Genomic DNA, 12,902 nt, shown 5'->3' with positions numbered 1-12,902 from the left:
TAGTTACACAATGCTGCCATTTAAATCATTGCTGGCTGTGGTGTATAGGAATTGGGTACTATCCCTTTAAGTAGTTTGTAAGCTCTCTAGTGACCCTTGCTGTCTTCTGTGTTTAAGGCCATGTCTACATCTAAAATTTTGCAGCGCTGGTTGTTACAGCTGTATTAGTACAGCTGTATAGGGCCAGCGCTGCAGAGTGGCCACACTTACAGCAACCAGCGCTGCAAGTGGTGTTAGATGTGGCCACACTGCAGCGCTGTTGGGCGGCTTCAAGGGGGGTTCCGGGAACGCGAGAGCAAACCGGGAAAGGAGACCAGCTTCGCCGCGGTTTGCTCTCGCGTTCCCGGAGCCACCCAGCAAACCGCAGGGAAGGAGACCTGCTGCTCGGGGTTCCAGGAACGCGAGAGCAAACCGGGAAAGGAGACCAGCTTCGCCGCGGTTTGCTCTCGCGTTCCTGGAGCCACCCAGCAAACCGCAGGGAAGGAGACCTGCTTGCTCGGGGTTCCGGGAACGAGAGAGCAAACCGGGAAAGGAGACCAGCTTCGCCGCGGTTTGCTCTCGCGTTCCCCAAACCACCCTGCAAACCGCAGGGAAGGAGACCTGCTTGCTCGGGGTTCCGGGAACGAGAGAGCAAACCGGGAAAGGAGACCAGCTTGATTACCAGAGGCTTCCTCCTTCCACGGAGGTCAAGAAAAGCGCTGGTAAGTGTCTACATTGGATTACCAGCGCTGGATCACCAGCGCTGGATCCTCTACACCCGAGACAAAACGGGAGTACGGCCAGCGCTGCAAACAGGGAGTTGCAGCGCTGGTGGTGCCCTGCAGATGTGTACACCTTCAAAGTTGCAGCGCTGTAACTCCCTCACCAGCGCTGCAACTTTCTGATGTAGACAAGCCCTCAGTCAGATGTCTCTGCATCAGTTACACTTGGTTCACATTTTGAATGTTGCCCTCACAATAATAACAGCTAAAAACTTACATTTAAAAACAGTGAACAGAGAAATTCTAGAGAACAAATGAGAGGTCTATCTGTGTCCCCCTGGTTTGTCCTTCATGCCTGCACAGGTGGGCTCACCCACACTTTGGCAAACACTACTATAAGACTCAGATTTTTAAGGGCATTAAGGCATTGCTGTGTTCAGTGCTGCAATTCCTAAGTGGTTTAGGAGCCTAAATCTCATTTACAGAAGGATTTTATGCACTTAGGAGCCAAAATGTCATTGTGAATCGATGGGATTTAGGCCTCTAAGAGCCTAAATCAGTTTTGAAAATGAGATTTCGGCTCCTTAATCAGTTCAGCATTGCAACACTGAGCACAGCAATGCCTAAATATCTTTAAGAATCTGGGCCTAAGTGCTTCTCTCTCATGCTTGAACCATATTTGGAGAAGGAGGAGGTACATGCAGGCTTTTAGCTAACGTGATATCTGCAACCACTGGAATCTGTTCATACAGCACCCCTCCCACATTACAGATATATAGCCTTGTGATAAGCCTGAGGTGTGACAGAGGGCAGGAAATAACGACTAGTTTCTTACCAGCATTTTTTGTGTGTCTAACCTTTGTTATACATGGTGTAAAAAGAGTATTTAATCTTTGGCAAATTAAGTCACATGAATCCCAATCTGGAAGGGAGCCAGAGAGACCTGAAGGAGGTGGTTGCAGACCTTCCAACATTCTCTGGAAGCTAGTGACTCCAAAGAAAAACTGGAGAAGGTGAAATCCTCCATGCTGCTACATGTAGCAGGCCCAGAGAGGTCAGAAATGTACTCTACATTCCAGATGGATTACGAAGAGAAGTGCAAACTGCTAGCTAAAGTCATACAAACATTTAAGTGATAGCTTGGTCCACGCAGGCATGGCATTTCATGACATCATACAACGAACTTCTTTGATCTATCCATTCCACCATCCACACTGAGCCTTTGGTATGTCAGACAAATAGAGGAGCTGAGCAGTCAGCACAAATAACAAAGAATTTGATAAAAATATCTGGGGGTTTCAAGGGCCCCAAATCACAAAACACCTCACCAATGCTGTCTCAGGGTATGGCTACACTTGAAATTTCAAAGTGCTGCCGTGGCAGCGTTTTGAAGTGTGAGTCTGGTCAGAGCACTAGCGCTGGGAGAGAGCTCTCCCAGCGCTGCACGTAAACCACATCCCTTACGGGTGTAGCGTGCAGCGCTGGGAGCCGCGCTCCCAGCACTGCAGCACTGATTACACTGAGGCTTTACAGCATTGTATCTTGCAGCGCTCAGGGGGGTGTTTTTTCACACCCCTGAGCGTGAAAGTTGCAGCGCTGTAAAGTGCCAGTGTAACCAAGCCCCTTAGGAACACCAGCTCCTGGGCAGAAAGACAAGAACTCAGTCTTACAGGAGGAATCAAAAATCTAAACATTTTTGACCTTTTCAGAATTTTGTTTTCAGCCAAAACAATTTGGCAAATGCAACACAAATTTGCAAAATGTGTTGATTGACTCAAACAGGCATTTTTCTATAAAAAAAAGTTTAGCCTCCCAAAATTTTGCCCATCTCTAGCAGCAAGCAAAGGTGGTGGATCCATTCAGCAGCTGATCAGGCCAAAGAGAACTGTTTAGAGCAGCTGATCAGTGATAACTGCATCCTGTCTGTAAAATCTCCAGCTGTAAAGCCCTCCCACTAATGGAACAAGTATTCTCCATTTTACACTTCACACTTGAAATACCTTGCATGTGCTTTAACGGCTTCATGCTAAAGGTATCCAAAATGCCGACTACTACTTGTCGCCAATATGGGCTTCATGCTGTGGAAAGCTGGACACTTAGGAGTTAAGCAAAGCATGTTCTACTAGCACCAGTGGTTTGCATATTTTGTTTTGATACAAACATACAGTGCTACTTCTGGGTAATAATACAAAGTCCTTGACAGGCTACAGAAAGTACAAAAGAGCACTTAGTAATATGTGGAAAAAGTGAGCAGAAGGCCAGTTTGTGATGCAACCTGACCTTCCATTCAATGAGCCACTTAAAATATATCTGTATATACTGTACGTTCTGTTTTCAGAAAGCAGCCTGCACGTGGAACAAACCTAGAAAAAGCCCATGTGTTTTCTTCCCCCTTCACCGCCCTCCCTTGCTGTGCCTTCCTGAAACAAAAAGCCAAGTTCCCCAGCTGCAAATGAAATCAGTGTGGTGGGAAGCAGCATTTAACACACTACCCATTTCTCCTGTTCTTTTTATGTTCTGTTAAATGAGGCGAGAAAAGCTTCAGACAATGGATAAGGTGCCGGTTTGGATCACAGCCGGGTGGATACTTCAGCAGCTATTGCTCACGGTGAGCAAGGTTGACAAGACATATGTGTCTAACCCCAGTGGGGCCCATTCATTTGTTCCATCTTTCCTCACTTATACAACATAACCTTTTCTGGGAGAAAGAATGGACTTCTGGCTAAAGCCTGGGGATCGGGAGACTCATGGTCAATTTCCAGCTCTGCTACAGACATCTCATGTGATCTAGGGCAGTGATTCTCAAACTAGGTCCACCGCTTGTTCAGGGAAAGCCCCTGGCAGCCTGGGCCAGTTTGTTTACCTGCCGTATCCGCAGGTTCAGCTGATTGCTGCTCCCACTAGCTGCGGTTCACCACTCCATGACAGTGGGGGCTGCAGGAAGCGGCGTGGGCCGAGGGATGTGTTTGATGCCCTTCCTGCAGCCCCCATTGGCCTGGAGTGGTGAACTGCAGCCAGTGGGAGCCACGATCAGCCGAATCTGTGGACATGGCAGGTAAACAAACTGGCCTGGCCGACCAGAGGCTTTCCCTGAACAAGTGGTGGCCCTAGTTTGAGAACTACTGATCTAGAGCACATCACCTAGTCTTCCTGCATCTCAGTTCCCCATCTATAAAATGGGAATAGTAGCACTTCCCTACCTCACAGGGGTGTTGTGTGGATAAAAATCCATTAACAACTGAGGACATGTTCAGCTACTCTGGCCAATGGGGGCTATAGAAGTCCTTAGACAGAAATAGACCTGCAGAGATTCTGCCTAAGCTGCTCTACCCTGGAACAGGTTCTGGGACTAAAACATTTCTGAAAGGCAAACTTATAAGGACTAGGGCCCAGAACCTCAACGGTATGTAGTTGCCTAACTCCCATTGATTTCAGTGGGAGTTAAGTGCCTAAATACCTCTGAGGTGGCTCAGGGAATTGGTAATGAGTTGAAGAAACTTTCACTGCTAGGTCACCGGTTTTAATCAAATCCTGGCTGGCAATAAGGACAAAGTTGATATCATCTGATAGCTTGTTGGTAACCTGAGTACAGTGACATGATGGTATCAGTCCAGGCCTTAGTGAACAGGTGTCTGCATCACAGAGAAACCCCAGCACCAGCTGGTGTCCTTGCTTATTGACTTGACAAAAAGTCATTCTGCAAAATGCTTTAATTCTGTTTTTAAAAGGTGCAACATAGTAAAACAAAGAATAGAAAAGTCAAGCAAAAATGAACAATGAAAATAAAATAAATAAATAAAAAGGACACATTCCTGGGCACATTTGCAAAGGAGAAATAAGAAATATAGACCCAGATCCACAGTGGTGGCAAGGACAAAAGCTCCCTTGAATTCAGTGTAGCTATGTCCATTTACACCAGCTGAGGGTCTGACTCATGGATAATAAAAAGAGGGGACAGGAAAAGTTTGTTAAAGAGATAAACAGCCGGACTCTAATTTCAATTATGCCACTCTAAATCTGGAATGGCTCCACAGAAGTCAAGAAGCTATACCAGTGTACATTTAACTGAGGGACTATTAAGATAATTGGGACTATTACGATAAGATTTTAGAAGAAATGTAAAGGAAGGCAAAGATGTAGTAAAATGAATCAATGTTAAAGCTTAGTCCACCATAGGAGAGGGGAAAACAGAGGAACCAAACCAGGAAAAAGCAGATATCCAAATGTCTCAGGCACGAGAGCAGGAAGAACGAGAGGCAATATAGAGAGTTATTAGGGATGGGTCGAGGCAGTCACAAGAAAGGTGGAAAAGGCTGGAAGTAGAATCTTAAACTTGGGGCCTAATTTAGAGCATAAATCCAGAGTGATTCCACCAAAGACAACAGAGTTACACCATATAGAGCTGCTGGAAGTGAAAGGAGAATTGGACCCCTAATGTGGGCATGGCTACACTGGAAACTTCAAAGTGCTCCCGCAGCAGCACTTTGAAGTGCAAGTGTGGTCACGTGCGAGCACTGGCAGCACTCCTGGCAATCCTCCACCATGAGGGGATCAGCTCCGAGCACTGGGAGTGCAGCTCCCAGCCTGTTTACACTAGTGCTTTAAAGCGCTCTGACTTGCTGCGCTCAGGGGAGTGATTTTTCACCCCCCCGGAGGCAGCAAGTTAGAGCGCTATAAAATGTAAGTGAAGCCAAGCCATGTGGAACTGAATTGATGGCCAGGGCAACTGAAGATGCAGTGAGGAGACTGTGACAGACTACACCCTGGTATTCACCCCTTGCACACTGTTGTAATAATCTTTGCACAAAGTATGCCTTGTGAGGTATCATTTGAAAGCTCATAATTTTATTGAACTTTATTGTCCTGGTAAAATATGTGTGGCAACATTGTATGTGAAGTTATAGGATTCCACTAGTATGGTGTAAGTAACATTTTTTCCAAGTCTGGGGAGTGGCTAAACCAGTTCCTCAGAGACAAAGGGAAGCTGACACCTCAACCAGGTGTAAACAAGGTCAATGGGCCATCAGCTGCTAAATGGCCATTCTTTGGCAGGAAAGGGGATGTGGGTGAAAAAAAATCTCATTTTAGTGAAAAAACAGCATGGGGTTCCTGTCCATACAGACTGACTGCCTGCCAGGGGTGGGGCGTGGGGAGAGGGAGGAGGACTATAAAAAGAAAGGAGCTACACAGCAGCAAAGCACTGCAAAGGGACTCCAGGTTACAGAGCAGGAGGACCCACATACTCATTAGTCTGGATTGTACCCTGTGTATGTCACAGTGACATATGAGAAATGTGCAAGAGCATAGTGGAAAAAAAACCCTGAGTGGTTTATGAGAAAAAGCAGAAATGCCAGTTGCTGCTGAAGAAAATGACAGCACTCAAGGCAGGTGATAACAAGAGCAGGAACAAGAAGATTAGGTAAAGTGAGAGAGAAAAAGGCAGCTTCTAGAAATACTAAGGAGATGGCAAGAACAGGCTTTCATGATGACTAGAGAACATTTTCACTTGAGGATAACAAAAGGTTAAAAAAATAGCCTCAAATTTGCCGGGGGAAATAGCAGAAGTGAGAAATTTAATCCAATTGTAGCAGCGAGATAGTCAGAGAGAAGTAAGAATGAAAGGAAAATTTAAAAAGTTAATTTTCATCAAAGCTCAGTTTAGAGAAGAGTTGAGATGTCTAGAGAAACAACACAGAGACTGTGAGAAAGCGAACAAGATGGGAGGAGTGATGGAAAGTTAAGGAAGTTGGGATGGGAGTTAAGGAAAACATGAGGACTGCTGACACTAGCGCTGGTTGGAAAAATGGAAAATTGGTTTTTCACCTAAACAATTTTTTATATTCACAAAAACTGTTTAATTCTGGAACTCCCAGTTAAAACTGTACATTCCCCATTCTTCATAAAGCAACATAAAATTGTGAATATTGCATCATATTAAGGAGCAGGAAGAAATTGCAAGCACCATCCGAAATTCACAGGTACAGAAAAAATTGTCTGCTTGCCACAGAAAATTACAAATTTTCATTGAAATAAATAAAAGCCCCCAAAACAAAGTATTTCTGACCAAACCAGAGGATTTCTGTCTAGATATGCCGCTGTGGTGTAGTTCAGCTGTCTCATCTCCCCATTCTTCTCTATGAGCTGGACAACTCAACTGGACTTCATCTCTCATGATGGTCTCGTCTCTCACCTGCCCTTAACATGAGGGGTGCTCAGGGTGCATCATGAGAGATGTAATCTGACCCGGGAGCCCAGCCTATGGAGATTGGGATCATAAGGCACCTGATCTATAACTCCCATGATGACCTGTAGAGACATTTTGGTATCTATTTATTTCCTTTTTTAGGTGAAATATTTCAGTTTGGGAATTTTTGCCAAAAAATTTGGAATATTTCACAGAAGCCCCCCCACCCTTCTTTTCCCCCAGTCAGCTGAGATTCCTAGCTGTCTATAGAACATTCAATAGACATAAACCCAAGAAGAGAAGTTTGGATCTGAACATTCCTCAAGTGTGCTTGGGGGGTATTTGGATTTAGAGTTCTAGCTGACGTCTATTATAGAGAGATGCCTCAAAATTCCAGTCCCTGTGCAGACTGACCCAAAGTCCTAAAGGGTGAGGATCTGGTTGTGTTCAATCTCTAACAGTGACCCTTGCATTTTGGCAAACTCCGAGGTTAATTCTGACCTCACACAGGTGTGAATCAAGAATAACTCCATGGAACTCAATGACATTGCTTCCACTAATGCTCAGAATTTCTTCTTACATTTGCATTTCCAATATCCATTTTTATTTCTGAGCCTGACTCACTTTCAGTAATTAATTGCATTTACAGATAGACCCTGGGCTTAACTCTCTTCACCCACTCTTCAGATGTGCTCATCATCAGCTCCCCTATTCACTAGTATAGTCTGTATCCATAGCAAGCATAGAATATGATACAATGGCATCATCTGCATTCACAAAGTTTCAACCTTTTTCTGCCAATAGTTGAAAGACTCTATACCCAAGTCCCAGTTTGAGGCCTATTGAAAGCCACACGAGGGAGGATCAGATTTTTCTCTAACTGTCTTTTCCCTCTGTTCTTGGCTTTTAATCAGTTAAAATTGGGGGCTAGCTAGATAATTCATGCCCCTATTCAGCAAGGCACTTAAACATGTGCCTAATTTTAAGCACATGGATAATCCCATTGACTTCATTGCCTTACTCATATGATTAGAGATAGGTATGTTCTTAACTAGGGCCCCAGCATTAAAGCAAGAGCGACAACACTTTACCAGTCACTAACATTTTATTCAACATAAGTGCTTGTTGACAGCAGAAATCATTTTCTTACATAAGCACTGAGGGTCTGATCCTGCTCCCTTTGAAACATGGACTGACTTCAGTGGGCTAGGATCCAGCCTAAAAGATAGGGTAGTACATACAAACGGGAAGGGAATACAGATAGTTGAGACAGTGCAGGCTATGACTTGCTGAAGGTATACACATGGTAGGATTTTCCAAACTGCTGAACCTTTCCCTAACTCTGCTCCCACTGGAGACAATAGTAATACTCCCATTGACTGCAATGGCAGGAGAGTTTTGACAGCACTGAGTGCTTTGGAAAATCCTGTTAATATTGTTTTCATAAAAGTAATATCAATGACTGTTTTATCAGTTCATTTTATTTGGCCCTTTGTCATGGAGTGTGGGGGAGTCAGGGCCCTGCACCCCACACTTTCACCATGACTCTCAGCCAGCCAGGAAAACAGAAGGTTTATTAGATGACAGGAACACAGTCCAACACAGAGCTTGTAGGTACAGATAACAGGACTCCCTCAGTCAGGTCCATCTTGGGGGACACAGAGCTTAGACCCCAGCCCTGGGGCTCCCTCCATTTCCCCAGCCAGCTCCAAACTGAAACTCCTCAGCCCCTCCCTGGCCTTTGTCTCTTTCTGGGGCCAGGAGGCCACCTGATTTCTTTGTTCTCCAGCACCTTCAGCTGGCACCTTTGCAGGGGAGGGGCCCAGGCTATCAGTCGCCAGGAGACAGGGTGTTGGCCATTCTCTGTGCAGAAAGCATCACACTGGGCCTCTCGGACTCTGCAACAATTACACATCCTTATCACACCACCTAGATACTTGAGAAATGCATAGGGGAAACCGAGGCACCACACAGTATTCAGAGAAAACATTAAGAACATTCCCACTTCATCACGCCCCTTTCACCAAATAGTTTAGTAGTTAATCTCAAGAAAGCAGTGACGTGGCTCTGCTTCTCTTTGTTATTTTCTTCTGGCCAACCACATTTCTATAGATGGCCTTTATTCTTGCAATCACAGTCATGATATAAGCCTATTGACTGCAGTCATGAAAATACTAAACCGATGTTTAATTTCAGCAAAGCAGGACATTTTCCTAATGCCGTGGTAATAGTAATGTTGGCATTAATGACCCAGTCATCAATTTTCTAACTTCAGGTCTTTCAAATTTGGGCCAATCCCAGAAGATATTAAGATGATTTCCTATAACTGGCACACACACCCACATACACACCCTGTCCATTATTTTGCTGTGAATTTTGAGTCTATGTGGTTTAGCAAAACTGATGTGTGAAAACATCTAGTCATAACTTTCCACTGGGATACTCTCTGTGGGGCCGGGGGAGAACTAACAGTGCTCATAATAGCTAGTGTTCTATCCTTCCAATCCAATTTTCTATCTTATTTCTTTTTCCCCACCTAACCTTACATAATCAATATTGCCCTGCAGTTCTGTAGAAAAAAGTGCATACAGTGTACCCATTCAGTTTATTTTTACCAGAGATTTGATTATGTTGTAATTTTCTTACCTAGTTCTTTGGTGAGGATAAATCTATGATTTTGTAAAGAATGTCTTAACTGCAAGAAATTACTGCCTTTCTAATTTATGTCCCTATTGTAGTTGTGTGAGAGGTTTTAGCTTTAAATACATTTTCTTATATATTTTAATCTTTTTTGGTGCCTATTTTTCCTCTTACCTCTTTTGTGAAACTGGGATATTCTACATGGTGGTATATTTAGAAATGCCCCTGGAAAGTGCTAGTTGTTTTCTCACATCTTTCCATATTTGCAACATTTTGGAAATCCATGGATTAGACAACAACACTGTTGTCAGATTCTTCCCCAATGAAGGACTGATCAGTTAATTAAATGTTACGCCCTCAGGCTTTAGACAGAGAAATAACAGCAAGATCAAGGTGAGGCAGAACTCAGGTAATATGTTCTCTTTGTTTTGAACAGTCTTTCAGAATAGGAGTGGATGTTAACAGGAGTTAACCATACTAACATGCAAATGGGAGAGTGAACACAAGGGCTGGTCCATTTTCCTGGGAATGAAACGGAATTTATCATGGGCCAAAGAATGCAAAATCAAATATATGGTATTAATTAATAAAAGCTCTTCTCTTAAACAGAGAAGAAAAAGCTTGACTCATGGCTGGCTGAAAACAGCATATAGTGAGAATAAGGGTAACATTTTCAAACTATGAAGCTCAGAAGTGAGCATCAAAACACTACAGCTATCCACCTAAATAAATGCGGTCTGATTTTCAAAGGTCCTGATGTGCAATTAACTTCAATGGAAGCTGTGTGTGCTTAGCACTTCTGAAAAGAAAGGTGCCCAGTGTAGACACATAAGTCTAAAAACTTGAATTTAAAGTTGCTGTAATTTACCACTTCAGTAGGGAACACTACTGAAGACCTGGAGCAATGTTAACTAATTAGATGGCCTGCGCAAAAAGGTATATGCTAACTGGCTATCGCTGAGTCGGGTGAAAGCTATTTCTCAGCTCTGAATAATACATTGGTTTTTTTAATCTTGGATGACAGATTAATACCTTTGGAACATTAATGTAAAATGAAAACCTGTGACACTTGAATTTCATAGCCATAATGTGGGTAAATTCTGAATGCCTTCTTGAGATCTATGTTATAATACGAGGACAATGCAAACTTCATGATTCAATTAACAAAGATTTTCTTGTTAATCAAGATGCATATTAGCCTGGATTGGTATATCTTGATGTCCAAATCAAAATACTTCAATGGCCCTGATTCTTCTCTCATTTAGACTAGAGTAAATCAGGAGTAACTCCACTGAAGTTAACCCTTTGATTTATGGGGAATTCTGAAAGTGGAACATTGGAACTAAAGGTTTAAGAAGTATTGGAATAAATATTCTGCACCAGTTGTGAAATATTGATACAAATCTTTATATTGTCTCCCTGGAACATGCTTCCATTCTTCTACAACTGTCAAATACAACTTTGCTTTACATTCATCTCACTGTATAATATGCAAACAAGTTGGATTGCAAGTCTAGATTTATAAATGCAGTGCTGTGTATTGTAGTGAAGGGAACTCTAGCTTGTTTTAGTTGGAGACAAGACATGTAAATTACCAGTCATCTTCAATAATTTAGTCTGATATGACATTATGATGAAAGCTGAATAAACTGCCAGCAGCTGTGATCTTACTTTCTGCACTTCTGTTATAGAATTAAGACTCCTCTAGAGATTATGCAATGGACTATATTGTCCAGTAGAGGTAACTCATCACATGAAAGTTATTAATACTCCATTAACAAATATGTTTTGATAGCTAAAAAGAACAAAGCAATTTTACCAAGGGCAGCCAAACAAGTCTAAAAGCTCCTATCCCCTAAGCAGCAGAATAAACACGTCAGGTTGGTTATGAACATGAAAGAGATATGTTAGCAGCTCTTGAAGACAACAGCCATTAAGCTATTAATAGTCCTTCATTTTATTGACTAGGGTTTTATACAATACAATTCATTGCATCTTTCATGCCGCGTCTCAAGCTGTATCCCAAACCGCTTTGCAAAGTTAAATAATACAAGACAGTATATACTATAAATTACAAGAAATGGTGGTGTAAAAGTCGTATGGTGAATAATTAAAGCCTTTGTTCACAAGGACTGGAACAGAGGGAGACAGCAGTTCTGAGCATAAACCAAGGAGAAAAATATGTTCTCCGATGAGACGAAGCAACAAGGGAGCTGAGAGGCACAGAAAAGCTGTCTGAGATGGCCGGGGCTGTAGAGATGGTACTCTCAGATCATTACTGACCAACTTTTTGGACAGAAACAAGGCCAGAGCTAGTTGAGACAGGGCCCTGGAGTTTTTAAAAGCTCAGATGGCAAATTTAAACTAGACCATGATATGAATGAGGAAATCACTTACCTCTGTGCCTCTGGCTCCATTATCTGGGGGGAGGCTAGGCAGGGAGGTTTCACGCTTTCCTTAAGACCCTGTGCAGGTATACAGCCAGGCCTCAACCTAGCCCTACATTTTAATTGCATCCAGGCAGATGTAGTCTATGTCAAACACCAGCCTGGACTTTCCAGACTTTCCAGGGTATATCATGGACATAACAATGCTCCCCTGAGCTCTGGAGTTGCTGCTGTAATAAAGAGGCAAAGCAGCACTTCTGAGTGAGTAATCAGAGATGAGAGATAGCTGATGTGCCTGGCTTTGGTATTCAAAGCAATGGCCTCACATTACATGTTTACTACAGCTACCAGAGGAGCAATATGGGATGCCATTGTGAAGTGTGATCAGTAATAAATGATTAATTAATGGCTTCTAAATGGGCTAAGTTCATTATGCAGTGGTGAGGACATGAGGAGAGCAATTATTAAAATATTTATATGTTCCTGGCCTTAGAACTTATAAATATTCCAAAGTGCCCTTTGATTACAAAGTGGCAGACACTTTGCTTGCACACCACATTTTTCTCGTTACTTGCTAACAAACAAAGGCAACACATGTGCTTTGCAGGCTCCCGGAACATGCTTTGATGACATTTACTGCTTGCAGGCAGAATGGCTGAGTGCATTTTTCTGGAGTGTTTGTTTGGAGTCTTTGATTAGATAAGCTAACGGCCCCCAAAGGGCCTGGGAACATAGTTTGCCCATATTTGCACAAAGCCACTTGACAAAGAACAGGGCTGGGAATCAACAGAATTAGATGCTATTCCATCAGCAAGTCACTTAGTTGTCTGGTGCCTCAGTTTCTCCAGCTCTAAAATGGGGATAATGATGCTGTGACCCACCTTTGTAGAAAACTTTGAAAGCTAGTAATATTAAGTACTATTATTACTTCATATTCAGGGTACTTTACAAATCTGAAGTACATAACATCTTGTGAAGCAGGCAATTAAC

The 12,902-nt window shown here is 43.0% G+C and overlaps 1 long non-coding RNA gene across 1 annotated transcript in view; it reads right to left on the bottom strand.

Moving 5' to 3' along the window:
• LOC115647572 overlaps positions 1–12,134 on the bottom strand; it is a 70,083-nt gene extending 57,949 nt beyond the window's left edge. The window contains exon 1 of the long non-coding RNA XR_003999353.1: positions 11,923–12,134. This is a non-coding gene — a long non-coding RNA (uncharacterized LOC115647572). The remainder of the gene's footprint in view (positions 1–11,922) is intronic.
• Between the last annotated feature and the right edge of the window lie 768 nt (positions 12,135–12,902).

The sequence above is a fragment of the Gopherus evgoodei genome, chromosome 3 (genome assembly GCF_007399415.2).
Source record: "Gopherus evgoodei ecotype Sinaloan lineage chromosome 3, rGopEvg1_v1.p, whole genome shotgun sequence".
NCBI classification, from domain to species: domain Eukaryota; kingdom Metazoa; phylum Chordata; order Testudines; family Testudinidae; genus Gopherus; species Gopherus evgoodei.
The sequence above is the reverse complement of the archived record's forward strand: the minus strand, read 5'-3'. Positions and strand labels throughout refer to the sequence as shown.